Source organism: Diceros bicornis, chromosome 21 (genome assembly GCF_020826845.1).
Source record: "Diceros bicornis minor isolate mBicDic1 chromosome 21, mDicBic1.mat.cur, whole genome shotgun sequence".
Lineage (NCBI taxonomy): Eukaryota > Metazoa > Chordata > Mammalia > Perissodactyla > Rhinocerotidae > Diceros > Diceros bicornis.
The window spans coordinates 27,643,845-27,659,602 of NC_080760.1; the positions used below are offsets into that span (position 1 = coordinate 27,643,845).

At 34.0% G+C, this 15,758-nt stretch overlaps 1 long non-coding RNA gene across 1 annotated transcript in view; it reads left to right on the forward strand.

Annotated features, from left to right (window-relative positions):
* The window catches only part of LOC131419559 (uncharacterized), an 85,747-nt gene extending 77,184 nt beyond the window's left edge, over positions 1-8,563 (forward strand). Inside the window, exon 4 of the long non-coding RNA XR_009223280.1 lies at positions 8,227-8,563. This is a non-coding gene — a long non-coding RNA (uncharacterized LOC131419559). The remainder of the gene's footprint in view (positions 1-8,226) is intronic.
* The last annotated feature ends 7,195 nt before the right edge of the window (positions 8,564-15,758 follow it).

A 15,758-nucleotide genomic window follows, 5' to 3' on the forward strand; every position in this document is an offset into this window, starting at 1 on the left:
ATGGAGAGTAGAGACATTTCCTGAAGGAAGGATTGTGGGAGCTGGGGGCGCTAGACTGAGGAACTTGACAAAGGTAACACAGCAACTTCTTTTCTTCTTAGACTATACTTATTTTCTCAGATTTACTTAATTTATAATTTAAAAATAGTGTGAACTGCAAAGCAGGCTGGTGTTGGGGATCTGGGGAAGATTGACTAGTTGGAAGAGACAGCAAAGGGACATTTTTCATCTCAGACGTCCTAGGGAGGAATTGGTAATGATAAGGGTTAACACAAGGCCCAACGTGGATTCCTTGTCAGAATCACAATCACTACCTGCTAAAGGCTGCTCCACAAAAAAGGTACCACCTGGTACCAGAAGAAACTAAAGGCAAGGAAGATAATGAGACTGAATTTCCTAGATGGTAGCAACATACATACTTTCAAAGGAATAAGAAATCCATCCATATTCAAGTTGTTCCTGTTATCTCCTTTAATCCTCAGAATAAATATATCACGTTATTTATTTATTGATATTTAATGGTAATGTTATTATCAATAATTTTATAGGAAAGGAAACTAAAATTCAGGAAGGTTAAGTACATTAATGTCTATAGTTATTAAGTAGTAATACTGAATTTTTGACTTAAACACTGTCAGACTCCATATTTCCTTTTTCTTATACTATACTGCACTATATACAAAAGAATAGTCTCTTAGGCAAAGATCCGAAATGCATTCTACTTTCCAATAGTCTTTAACTGTAGAACTAGATAGTATTTTGTATCTGTTAAATATTGGAATTATTTCGTTAATTGTGTTTAAGAAATTAATGGCAAGATAAAGACAGATTCTCAGTAAGTGACCAATTCTGTCTCCAAGCAAATAGTACCATTGTTTCTCTGTTTTCTTTTTTGAGGGAACATGGTTTAATTGTGTATATAAAATAGCACAGAATTAGGTCAGAAAAATTCAGATAGCAAGCAGTATTTGAAGCCTTGATTTCTTTTCCAAATCAGTGAGCTGCTTAAATGTTTCTTTAAAAAAAAAAAAAACAAAAAAACAACACTTTATTGATGCATGATTGATATGTAAAAAGCCATACGTTTAATGTATACAACATCTCCAACATCTCCCAAAGTTTCCTACCACCCACTTTATTATTATTATTATTAATGTCATTATTATTTTTGTGGTAAGAACATTTAACATAAGATCTACTCCTTTAGCAAATTTTTTGTGTACAATACAGTATTTTTAGCTATAGATACTATGTTGTATAGTGGATCTCCATAGCTTATTTATCTTGCGTAATTGAAACTTTGTACCTTTAGACCATCACCTCCCCATTTCTCCTACCCCCAGCCCCTGGCAACCACCATTCTCTCTGCTTCCGTGAGTTTGACTATTTTATATTCTACATATAAGTGATATCACGCAGTATTTATTTTTCCCGTGTCTGCAATCAAAGAAATTATTTTGGAAGTTGAAGGATTCCAGGATCTAATGCAGAATGGGACAAAAAATTCTAACTGTATCACAAATGTATGAAATAACCTCACTGTAGGTGGTGTTTGTGGGGAAAGTGCTGACCTGAGTACTTTTAAGTCTAAACGCAAAAGAAACTGTACATGAGCAGTGTATTCCAGTTGACACAGTTGTTTTCCATGGCGATATGTGTTAATTCTGATACCACTGTACATGTATACTGGAACTGAATAATTAAATAAATAGTGAAAGGTGTGACCTCTCACTGTTGGAGAGGGGAGTGCACAGATAAGCGAGGGGAGAAGACGAGAATGGTCCATGTAGTAATGGGTTAGAGTTAGTGACATCAGTATGAACTCACGTTTAAGTAATATAGATGCAGAAGGTTATACATAAAAAATATGTATAGATGTTGTATATACATGTTTTAGTATATTTATTTTAGTATATGTGTTCATCTGTCAGCTGAGGGGATCCGGAAGGAACAATGCATCATTAGCAATGAGTATCTTTAGTAACCAGATCTTGGTTTCTAATGCTATTCTTTAATAAAAGGGACCAAGGCTCTTTGGAAATGTGGCTGATCCTAGGACTGGGGCAGGAAACACAGAAGACGAGACTAAAGTATCTTGTAGCGTCAGAGTAAGAAAGTGCTCAAAAAATCCATAATGAAGAGAACATATCAAAGGGTCACTGGATCCAAATAAAAGAGCTCCCAAAGGGGCCAGCCCCGTGGCTTAGCGGTTAAGTGCTCGTGCTCCGCTGCTGGCGGCCTGGGTTCGGATCCCAGGTGCGCACGGATGCACCGCTTCTCCGGCCATGCTGAGGCCGTGTCCCACATACAGCAACTAGATGGATGTGCAGCTATGACATACAACTATCTACTGGGGCTTTGCGGGGGGGGAAAAAAAAAGAGCTCCCAATGGCCACGGCTGAGACACTTTAAGCAACAAAATGAATTAGTTGTATTAGATTATAATACAGTGTAAAACAAATACCTATGAGCTCATAATTGTACAAATAAATGATTGAATAAATAAACAAATGGAGGAGAATTAAAGAGACAAACATCTTGTGGAGAAGCATCCCCCAAAATTTATACAGAAGCTGTACTCTCAAGGAGGTGGAACATAACTCACAGCTCCTTAAGTATGGCTGCACATAGTGAATTCCTTCCAAAGAGTAGAGATACAAGGGTGGCGGCGGATGGGAGAATGACTTTAGACTGGAGAAACCTGACAATCACTATCTCAACCAGGAGCCCAAGGCTGACATGCAGCGATGTCATGTTGACTGTATGTACCCTTGGTGTGATGGGATGGGAATGGTACTTTCCCTCTGTGGTCCTCCTCCCAAAAACCTGTAACCACAGTCTCCTCAAGAGAAAAACAGCCGACAAACCCCAACTGAAGGATAGTCTACAATATACCTGGCCAGTATTCCTCAAAACTGTCAAGGCCATCAAAAACAAGGAAAGACTGAGAAACATCAGATCCAAGAGGACCCTAAGGAGATATGACTACTAAGTAATGTAGTAATGGTACTACAAGTATGTAGTATCCTGCCTAGGATCCTGGAACAGAAATAGGACACTAGGTAAAAAACGAGGAAATCTGAATAAAATAGTGACTGTAGTTAGTAATAATGTATCAATTTTGTCTCATTAATTATAACAATTATGCACAACTAACACAAGATGTTAATAACATAGAAAACTGTGCATGGGGTATATGCGATCTCTCTCTACTATCTTATCAGTTTTTCTGTAAATCTAAAACTGAAGTAAAATAAAAGTTATTTAGAAGGGAGAAAGAAAGGAAGGGAGAGAGGGAGGGAGAAAGACAAGAGAAAGGGACAGAGGGAAACAATTCAGGAAAGCAAAGTATCCTTTTTTATATCAAGTCTCTCCCTGTGTCGCTTTACAGCACACTATCTGGAAGAGTTGTCTATGAATCACTATGTCTATGTCTTCATCTCCCATTTGTTTTTTAGCTTACTCCAGTAGAGTCCCTACTCATCACTCCAATACACTTATCTGTGACACTAGTAATGTGCATCTGGCCAAATCTAAAGGTACAGTTTCTGTCCTTGCTGCCTTCTCTTGCTCAACAGTATTTTACACAGTTGACTACACCCTTTTCATAAAAATAATCCTTTTTTTTTTGGTTTCCTTGTCCTCATACTCTTTAGTTTTTTTCCCTTTTCAATAGCCACTCCTTTTCTACCTTTTTGCAAAATGATTATTTTTTCCTACTGGACTAGTAATTATTGGAATGTCCCAAGGCTTATCTCTAGCTTTTTTATTCTTATGTGTCTATATTTTCTCTAGGTGGGTATTTACAAATAGCGTTGATTTATCTCCAGCCCAGGTCTCTCTCTTGTGCTTCATACTCATATAAACGTCACCTCTTCAGAGAGGTTTTCCCTGACCACCAAATCTGAATATTTTCCTCAGTCTTTCTACTTTGTCATTCTATTTTTTATTTTATGGCTTTCAATGGCATTTAACACTATCTAAAGATGCCTTGTTCCTTTGCTTGTTTCTTGTAATATCTGTCTCCCTCCTTCCCGAGATCCCCACTGTCAGCACTCCACTGAACATAAGCTCCAGAACTACTACAGCTTGGCCATCTCCTTCACGACTGAGCCCTTAGGGCTACTGCAATACCAGGAACATAGTAGGCATTTAATAAACTGAATATACAAGTATGATATTAATTAATATATACACTTATTTGTTAGTTAAGTAAACATTCAATATCTGTGGAGACAAGAAATCACAGAGATTGAGACTGAGACATTTGTCTACCGTATTCTAATTTTCCAGAATTGATAACTTTTCCAATTAATACAATAGTATATTTATTATATCATAGTGTTTAGTACAAGAAATGCTTTCCAGTATCTGAACGATGTCTCTCAGGTTGTGAATTTTGCTGACTATTCTCAGCAGGGATGTAGAAGTGTTTGTCATAATGAATGGAAAAGGAATTTAGCTTTGGAGCCAGATACACCTAGGTTTATTTTCTGCTTTAGTAATCTTTGACTTTATAAAGTTAACCCAAACTCTCATCATCAATTCTTTTCATTTGCAAAGCATATGAACATATGATTATTGTATACAAGTGCTATAACTAAAATATGCATAGGATCCTATAGGAACCCAGTAATGAGGGAACCACTTTGCCTGATAGAATAGGGAGCCTTCATAGAGTAGGTTACTTCTGAGCAAGGTCTTAAACTTTGAGTAGAAATTTAGGAGAACTTTGAAAGCATTGGGAATGCAGGAAAATGACATACTCAAACATAAAGTGTCCTAAAAAATGAAGGTTTGTTCCAGGGACACAAGATTGTCCCCTATACATAGAACACAGGTTTCATACAGTTAGAGATTGGAGTAACATAATTTGTCATTCCAAGATTTTGGATTAATTCGTGTAATAAATAAAGCAAAGCACTTATCATCTGTCACCTATCATCATAATTTGCTCTTAGTTGTTGGATGCAGGATGTTTTCAGCCAATAGAAGGAGTGAGAGAGACTACTGTCTGTCCCACAGAATCCATTATCTCATTATTTCTTTAATATTACAGTGCATTAATTTTAGCAGAGTATATCACTACCCAGCTGAAACACTACACTGCCCCCAAATTCTTGAGGCTAGAAGTAATCATGTGGCTAAGTGTTGTCCAATACAATGTTGCCAGGTTAGAAAAAAATATGTCACTTCTAGACATGTTCTTAAAAGGAGTGGGCATGTCATCCATTTGCCCATTTTCTCCTTCTGCAGGACTAGAGGGTGGACATGAGAGTGGGTGGTGAAACAAGCATCTTAGAATTCAAGATGGAAGCCACGTATTTCAAGAAGGTAGAGTGAGAAGATAGAATTAGTCTGGATCCTTGAGACACTTCATTTTGCAGAGCTTTCTTGCCAGCCCTGGACCAAGTAGCTCTGACTGTGACATGACAGAGAAATAAAATTCTCTCTTGTTTAAACTATTGTATTTTTTTGTTTTTGCTTTGTTTTTGTGATTATTGCAGCTTAGACTCTACCATGACTAATACAAAAGGAACAATCCAAAGACTACAACAAAAGTAGAGACTGTTAAATTGTACTTTTCCTCTGTCCCAAAATTGAACACCACGGCCCAAATTTGGAGTTGGGAAGATAATAAATACCCTACATTCTTAAGGAAGCTACCTAACAATTGGAGTTGGATATATCCCCTCGAGTTTACCAAGAGGTAGCTAAACTGGTGCTACTACCACCATCTACCACTGCTGCAATGAATCTTCTCAGACTGTAAACAAAACTGAGAAGTAGAGAGAGAGTCAAACTTTGTCAGCATTGTTTGTGCTAAGTCTTTTTGTTCCTTATCCCATAGACTATCTTCCCTGAAGCCAAGAGAAGATGGCTCCAAGAAAATAACTTCTAAGGTTTAGGTCAGTCCACAATAAAAGGAAACTTTTTTTATTGCTCTGTGTTGGAGTCTACATAAAGCTGCAGACCTGCTCATTTACCTTTAATCTGTCTGAGCTGTGGCATAGGTCAACAAACCAATTATGCACATATACATATTCACACAAAGTAGAATTTTACCCTAAAAACATGTTTGTGTTTCATTGTAGACAGGCTTAACCATTTTGATACTTACCAGATTGCAAATTCATAAAGTAAATTGCAATGCATGCATTTCTAAGTTGTTCTAAAATCTGAAAATCATTTCGATTTTATCACTTTTCTGTATTTTGAAATAAACCACAAATTAAAGTGTTAAATGAGTCAACAGTATACTGATGAAGTTCAAAGATCTATGTAATGCTTTGCTTGGTCTAAGATTATTACAAGAAGCCTGGTGACCAAGGTCAATGGAAAATACTACTGTTTTATTTTAAGAAAATACAAAGGCTAGCACCTTTTTAATTTTAGAATAAATTAGCATATATGTGTGTTTCTTAGCATCTTGAATTCTCTTTATGACAAAGTCATTTTGAGTAGAGAGATAAAAAGCTGCTAAAATTTTTCCCCTTATCAAAATAAATAGCTCTTGATTAATTTATTTGGCAATTTATTGGTTAGATTGTATTTATAACCTTAACCTTATTGTTTTTCAAAACATTACAAAAATTTGCTAAAGTTTTAAAGTAGTTTTGCAAAATTGATAGGTCATTAAAAAGTAAGCATCTACAACGAAGAGAAAACTTATTACTAATTGGCATACATTTGAAAAAATAATTTAAAATACCACAGAGAATAAGGATGAGCAATTGAAAGGCATATATTAAAATGTTTTACTCATTTCTCTCACACACATGAACTACTTTTTACTTTTAATATATTAATTTGTTACATTTGGGATTTGTTTAATAGTCATTTTGAGCAAAAGAAAGACTTGAATTTTCTTTTCCTCAAACAACTTCAGTGGATAAGTGAGCATTTCCTTTTTTTCAATTGAGGTAACATTGATTTATAACATTGTAGGGTAGGGGGAGGGCAAAAGGGATAAAGGGGCTTATTTGTACTGGGACAGATGGCAACTAGATTTTTGTGGAGAACACAATGTATTCTATATAGAACAAAATGATGTACAACTGAAAGTGAGCATTTCTTAAAACAGCAAAATTATCATTTAACATAATGGTTGGCATTTGCTGGGACATTTCTTAGCTACCTAGATCCAGAGTGATGTGACTTAGGGAATAATATGTTTGAAAAGAAAACAGGAAGCTGCTGAAATATCTCTTCTCCAGTAATCTATTTTCAGATTTCTATATTTAAAATCACCAATGATTTAGGAACAAAGATAAAAAAATCATAATTTACATTTCCACATGAGTTCATCAAAGCCTCTAGATTACCAAAACATCAGTAACGGTATGTTTTTAAACAGTGATGATGTATAAAGATTGGCATTAGAAACTGGTATGAATGAACTTTGCCAGAAGAGATGCAAATTGGAGTACTGAATAAAGAATTTAACGTTTAAAGTCTTAGCAAAATACCTAGTATATTTTTGACTCTTAGTAAATGTTTGTCATAATAATAAAGAGTGAAATAACAATGATTGTGTCTCTATATAAGTTTGATCTGATCCAAAGAAATATCAGCTCCATTTAGAATAAAACCATTTGGTCTAGCATCCATGATATCAGTTGGCTCAATCAGGAAACCCATCATCTCGCTTGAAAATACTTATAGCTTCTTTTCATTAGCAATTACATGCTTTAATAATAACCTTTAGGAGATTCTCTGAGAATTAATCTTGAGTAGGACCAAAGAAAGACTGAGAAATTGTGTTCCTAAATCATTTTTCTTTTTTTCCACTCCCACTCAGAAATGTATATATTTTCTATGCCCCTAAAGGGAGAAAAACATACACTAATTTATGTGAATCTCATTTTGATACCCACAAATCAATTCCCATTTTATGACATGTATCTTGTATTCCAGGTTCATAATAAACACTGAAAATGAGTAAATGACGTTTACTTGAAATCGTCAATAGATAAAATGAGACATTGAATGATAGAAACTACTTAAATCATTGGATATTTAAACAATTACCATAGTCATCTAGTACTATATGGACATTAATTACTTGAAACTCACTACTATGTTCATTTATCCTATTACTCCTATTACCACAGGCATAAGTATTGATGTTCCATAACATGAAGAATTTATTTGCTAAGATCTATACTGATGGCTGTGACTAGTTTCCATTCATCAATTCCAATTTTCATTATGTTTGAATTTCAGATAAATTTGATTCAAGATCAGTAGCCTATGGCAATTTCGCTGAGATGAAGGAAGATGAAAATAGAAAGATGCAAAATTGAACTGACAATACTGTGTGGAAATTTTGTGACGTACAGTCACTAAGTCCTCTATCTGCTGAATTTCATAAACAGCTCACAGAAGAGGTGTACGATAGAAGACAAGCAACAGTGATTCATTGGTTGATTATTTAACTTGCATTTTATAATGTAACATTTAAACACCTATTTTAAGAGACTTCACTTCAGAATATTTTTAGTATAGGTAAAACAAATCTGTATTGAAGAAGATATTAAATACAAATGTATAGCATTCCTAAATCATTGTCATAAATAAAAATTTTCATGTAGAGAAGATAATAATTAGAATTCATATACGTCAGTACTGGGATAAAATAAATTTAGTTAGAAAATTTGTGTGTGTGTGTGTGTGTGTGTGTAATCCTTTAAAGAAGTTCTGAAGATAATGATATATAAACAATTTAGGAAACAAGTGAATATGATTTAATCATTTATTAATTCATTTACTCAGTCCATATTTAAGGAGTGCCTAGGACAAGAGAAATACTTAGATACTTGGATTCAGTGGTGAACAAAACGGACACTGTCTTTGCCATATTGATCTTGCAGTCCAGTGAGAGTTACAGAGTATAAACTATCAATTATGGCCAAGTAAGATAAGTAGAGAAGAGGTTATGGGGTGCTGAAGAGCAGGGGACTAGGTCACCTACCCATGATTCAAGTGGTAGGAGAAGAGTCAAGGACATCCCCTGATGAAAGTAATTTCTAAACTCAGACTTGAATAGGAATAAACGTTGACTAGACAAAGTAAGAAGATCAAATGTTTCAAGCAGAGGAAAGAAATTTCAGGGCCAAAGACCAGGGTAAAGAAAGCTTGGCCAAGTGGGAAAAACTGAACGGTACCCTTCTTTCTAGAGGATAGAGGGAGACACTGGGTCAATAAGAGGCTGGAGAATAAGATCGAGCCAGATCATGAAGACCTTATAAGCTACATTTCTTACTTTTGTAGTTTAACTAGAGAGTACATCCATTGAAGTGTTAAAAACTGAGACATGGGACCATTTTATTAAAATTATTTGGCTGCAGTTTAGAAAAGTTGAGAGGAGGTGATCTACTCTGATGGCAGGGATATCAGTTGAGAAGCTGTGAAAATTTGAAAGATGATGGTTATCTGACTTTGAAAAGAGCAAGAGACATGGAGAAAAAGGAACAAATTCAAATGATAAACAGACATTAGAATAGACAAGACATGGTGATTTGGTAGACGTGTATGGGATTGAGATGCTATAAGAGAGGGGGCAGGGAGAATGTAGCCCAGGTTTCCTAGCTAAAACAACTATAGAGACTGTCCTACTGATAATGAAGTCTGGAGAAAAAGTAGATTGGAGAGGGGAGATGAACTGACTTTTGTGCATATTTTCAGAGAGCCTGTTGTATAGAAGTTCTTACTGGGGCCAAATTACCTGGGTTTATGATACAGGACTGTCATTTACTACCTATGGATTTGGCGTGTGTTACTTAACCTATCTGCCTTTTTGTTTGTCAAGGAGGAGTATTGATCGTAATAAAATCATGGAGTTTCTGTGATTGTTAAAGGAGCTAAGAGAGTAAAGCATTTAGGTTAGTACCAGGTATACAGTAAGCACTCAATGAATTTTAAATATTGTGTCATTATTAGGTGTCTATATAGTATGCAAGAAGATTTTCTCAGAAGGAGAATGGACACATAGAACTTAGGTAGACAGTGTTTTGGCTTAGAGACATAGATTTAGGGATTATCGGAACATAGCTGTTACTTGATATCACGGGAAAGCAGAGGAAGAATATATAAAGTAATAATAAAAGAGCGCCTAGAATAGAACTTTGAGACACACTAAATATTGAAGGGACAGAAGAGGAATGAGGATATTGGAAGACTGAAAATGAACAATTAGAGATGTAGGAGAAAAAAAGAACATGAGACAACAAAATAAAATGAAGAAATATTAAAAAAGGGTATGTTTCAAAGGTAGAATCCTAGATATGCTGAATGAATATGGGTTGAAAAAAAAGGGAGTCAAAGTAGACTTCAAAATATTACACAATGTGGCAAAGGGTGGTGTCACCTTTTAATATTTGACAGGAGATGATGTTTGAGGTGAGTAAAAATAAACCTCAACAAAATCTTCTAGGCAGTGATTATAGACATAGGAGAGAAGAGTTTTTAAGACTGCATAACTTCAACATTTAAAGGTAGAGAAAAGAAATGCCATTGATTTTTTATGTCGATTTTATATTCTGTGACTTTACTGAATTTATTTGTTCTAACAGGTTTTTGTTGAGTCTTTAGGTTTTTCTACATATATAATCATGCCATCTGCAAACAGATAATTCTACATCTTCCTCTCCAATTTGGATACCTTTAATTTCTTTTTCTTGTCTAATTGCTCTGGGAGAACTTCTAGTACTAAATTGAATAGAAGTGATGAGAGTGGGTATCCTTGTCTTGTACTAGATTTTAGAGGAAACGCTTTGTTTTCCTCCATTGATTATAATGTTAGCTATAGGCTTTACATATATGGCTTTTATTCTGCTAAGGTTTTTGTTGAGAGTTTTTATCGTGAATGGGTATCGAATTTTGTCAAATGCTTTTTCTGCATCTCTTAAGATGATCATGTGGTTTTTACCTTTCATTTTGTTAATGTGGTATACCACATTATTGATTTTTATACAAAAATCTGAGGTGTTTCTATTCACTAACAAAGAACCATCTGCAAAGGATATTAAGAAAACAATCCCATTTACAATAGCAATAAAAATAATAAGATACTTATGAATAAATTTAGACAAAGAAGTGGAAGATTTCTACCCTGAAAATTATAAAACATTGAAGAAGGAAATTAAAGAAGACAGACACATACAAAGACATCCTGTGTTTACAAATTGGAAGAATCAACAGTGTTAAAATGTCTGTACTACCCAATGTGATCTATAGATTCAATGCACTCTCTATCAAAATCCCAATGGCATTCTATACAGGGATAGAAAAAAAATCTTACAATTTGTGTGAAAGCACAAAAGACCCCGAATAGCCAAAGCAATCTTGAGGAAGAAGAACAAAGCTGGAGGCATCACACATAGTGACCTCAAAATATGTTACAAGGCTACAGTAATCAGAACAGTATGATACCGACATAAAAACAGACATATAGACCTATGGGACAGAATAGAGAGTCCAGAAATAAATCCACGCAACTTATACAAAACAAGGGAGCCAAGAACACACAGTGGGGAAAGAGTAGTCTCTTCAATAAACGGTGTTGGGAAAACCAGTTATCCACATGCAAAATAATGAAATCAGCCTTTTATCTCACACCATACACAAAATCAAAGTGGATTAAAACCTTAAATTTAAATGAAATTAAGTGAATTAAAAACTTAAATTTAAAAGGAAAAGAGAAGAAAACATAGAGAAAAAGCACCTTGACATGGTCTTGCTAGTGGTTTTTGGATATGACATCAAAAGCGCAGGGAAAAAAAGCAAAATTAAACAAGTGGGACTACATCAAACTGAAGAGCTTCTGCACAGCAAAGAAAACAGTCAACAGAGTGAAAAGGAAATCTATAGAATGGAAGAAAATATTGCAAATCATATATCTGTGTAGGGATTAATACAAAAAATATATAAGGAACTCATATAAATCAATAGCCAATATAATAATCTGATTTAAAAATGGGCAAAGGACCTGGCTAGACATTTCTCCAAAGAAGACATACAAATGGCCAACAGGTATATGAAAAGATGGTCAACACCACTAATTATCAGGGAAATGCAAATTAAAGCCACAATAAGATATCACTTCACAACTGTTAGGATGTCTATTATCAAAAAGACAAGAGATAAGAAGTGTCGGCAAGGATGTAGAGAAAAGGGAAGCTTCATATACTGTTGATGGGCGTGTAAATTGGTACAGCTACTATGGAAAACAATATGGAAATTCCTCAAGAAAAATAGAACTACTATATGATCCATCAATCCCACTTCTGAGCATATGTTCAAAAAAATTGAAATCAGGATCTCAAAGAGATATCTGCACTCACATATTCTATGCAGCATTATTCACAAGAGTCAAGATATGGAAACAACCTCAATCTGCATTGACTGATGAAGGGATAAAGAAAATGTGGTTTATACATACAATGGAATATTATTCAGCCTTAAAAAAGAAAGAAATTCTGCCATTTTTGACAACATGGATAAACATGGAGGACATTATGCTAAATGAAATTAGCCAGACAGAAAGACAAATACTGCATGATATCACTAATATATGAAATCTAAAATAGTCAAACTCATAAAAGCAGAGAGTAGAATGGTGGTTGCCATAGGCTGGGGGGAGGGGATAACGAGGTAATGTTGGTCAAATGGTATAAAGTTTCACTTAGGTATGATGAATAAGTTCTGCAGATTTAATATACAGCATGGTGACTGTAGTTAACAATACAGTATTGTACACTTGAAATTTGCTAAGAGGGTAGATCTTAAGTATTCTTACCACAAAAAAAAAGAAGAAGAAAATGATAATTATGTGAGATGGTGGATATGTTAATTAGATTGATTGTGATAATCATTTCACAATGTATTCATATATCAAAACTTTAAGTTGTACACCTTAAAATATATAGTTTTTATTTGTCAATTACACATTAATAAAGTTGCTTTTGAAAAGAAAAGTAGAAGAAAGAAATAGGATACAACCAAGGAAAATGCAAAGAAGTGAAAGTGAGATAGCAGGAAATCTCACAGAACATGGTATCACAGAAGCCAAAGGAAGAAGGGAGTTCGTCGTGTCAGTGTTGATGAAGGTGAAGACATTGGCAGAAGCCACCAGTATCAGAAGGAACCAGGCAGGGTGGTTTCATCTCACGTTCACAGTCCTCAAAGAACACCTTCTGCTTTCTATGTGCCTCTTTCCTGCTTCCAACCCAGGATAACTTAGTTTGAAGGAGAGTAATGTAGAATATGGATTCAAAACAAGCCACATCTGATTTTCCAAGTCCCCAGTCTCATCATACCTACGTACACCCTCTCCTCTAACACATGCTTTACACAGCTTGAGCCTTTACTCAAGGGAAGAAAAAGATCAAGCTACAAAACAAGTTGAAAACTAACATTTTGAAAATAAATCAGAATATATCTTAATATAAAATAAGATTTTTCTAATAGCCAAGAGTTACAGGAAAAGCATGGAATGAGACCAAAATGTAATTTAAAAACGTGTAATCCAATAGGAAGGAAAAGTTCAATAGTAAACAGATGACAGCAGTGTTTGGGATGAAATAAAACCAGTTTTCTTGACTTCATGGAGGTTATTCTCTACCCTTTAAAGTATATTTAAATTTTTATTTCCCTCTGTGTGATAAAAATATATTGCCACTTCATTTAAGATCTTTCATCTTTAGATATAATAACATTTTTGGATTTGGTAGATTAATTCGATGAAAATGAGAAAGCAAAAATAGAACTCATACAATTATAATCCACATTATCTTACTTGTTTAATTGGAGAACATGCTAAGATATATAACTTAGTCTCGACATACTTGAAACTTAAAGCTGATCTTTTCTTTATATTACTTTCACTAAAATAATAATATTTAATAATTCAACTGATACATTCTAATAAATATTGACTATTTTAGTAAGACTAGATATAAACTACTGTGTGCATGTGTATGTGGATGTGCATATGTGTGTGATCCAAAATGATAAAATCCTGTTGGTTAGAACCAAAAACCAAACAAAAACAAAAACTAAAATACAAGAGGTCATGAAGCCTAACGTGTTTTCTGAAACAACCATGTTAGTTCTTGATCAGAAAGCATCATAATATGAGGATAATTGGTGGCAAACCATCTAGGCCATATATACTTGTTGTTACAGGCAGTTTCATCTCTTCAAATCTCACCTTCCTTGTCTATAAAATAAGATACTACGTTATGTAATGATTTGGGTGTTGTATTTATCCAAGGAAAGCCGTTTATAAACCATAAAATACATCAGATGTCTTGATTATAAATGAGTAATCAGTATCGCACAGCACGTGTACTAATTTATGTACTTATTATCATTTAAAATGTATATGTTTAAATGCGCCTAGAACCTAAACAACGACAACTACAAAATAGGTTTTCAGTTAGATTTTTGCCACTTTTTAAAGCACTTTGATTTTTTTCTATACTCTTCAGCACTTAGAGTCTTCTACACTATTCTTTGACTAACTAAACAAGATAAGTTAAGGGTCATGACCTGACCTCATTAAAATTTTTTTGAAAAATATTTCCCATTTAAGACCTATGCACTTGTATTTTTCAGGTGAATTTTCTTAATTGAATAATAAAATTGATAATATTATTCTCATACTTTATTTTATAACTTATTGCCTGTTGTTCCTATTTTTATCACGTTTTTGAACTTTTCGGAAAAGAAAGGATGAAGTTGTATTTTTCTGCTCTTCTGAGAAACATTATTGACTAAGATGTTAGTCATCATACTTTATTTTACAACTTATTGTCTGTTGTTCCTATTTTTATCATGTTTTTGAACTTTTCAGAAAAGACAAGAGCAAGCTGTATGTTTCTGCTCTTCTGAGAAACATTATTGACCAAGATGTTAGTCTTACGCATCATTCCTTTTGAGTAGTCATACCTAGGCCAATTTTCTGCTAAATTGATTTTAGTCTATTTCTTGGTGTAACACAATATTGTTGATCACGCAGTTTTCTCAATTAGACGTGCTGTGCCTCTCTGTCCCACTGTTTCTCACCTCACTTGTTGTACACACTTAAAAGATAATTATTAATCAAAACATAGTCCTTTTGCTTTTCATAACAAACAAGAAATGAGTCTGGGGGCTGTGAATTCTTTCCAACTAGAGTGAGTGAAAATGAGTATATACTATAAATGTATTTTTGGATTTGGTAGATTAATTCGATGAAAATGAGAAAGCAAAAATAGAACTCATACAATTATAATCCACATTATCTTGTTTAACTGGAGAACATGCTAAGATATATAACTTAGTCTCGACATACTTGAAACTTAAAGCTGACCTTTTCTTTATATTACTTCTTTATAATATTTCTTTATATGACTATATATACTTTATAATATTTCTTTATATTACTATAAATGTAATATATTCTACACTTAGGGACCACAGCTATTTCCCTTATGAAATAAAAGATATTACTTATTCAGATACCATAAATTTGTTAAATGTTTCCTATTTCTGTATGTTTATGATTAAGGGCACTTATGACGTGAGAATAAACTCATGAAAATAGATTATTAAACACTTTTTATTCTATATACTAAGTTATTAATATAGTATATTTCTTTTCTATAGCCATTACATTAGGAAATTATGACATTAATGTAAATATGATTATATACATAATTTATTTTAATTTTTCTTTCTGCTGATACTGAATTATTCTTAAAGATTTCATAAAA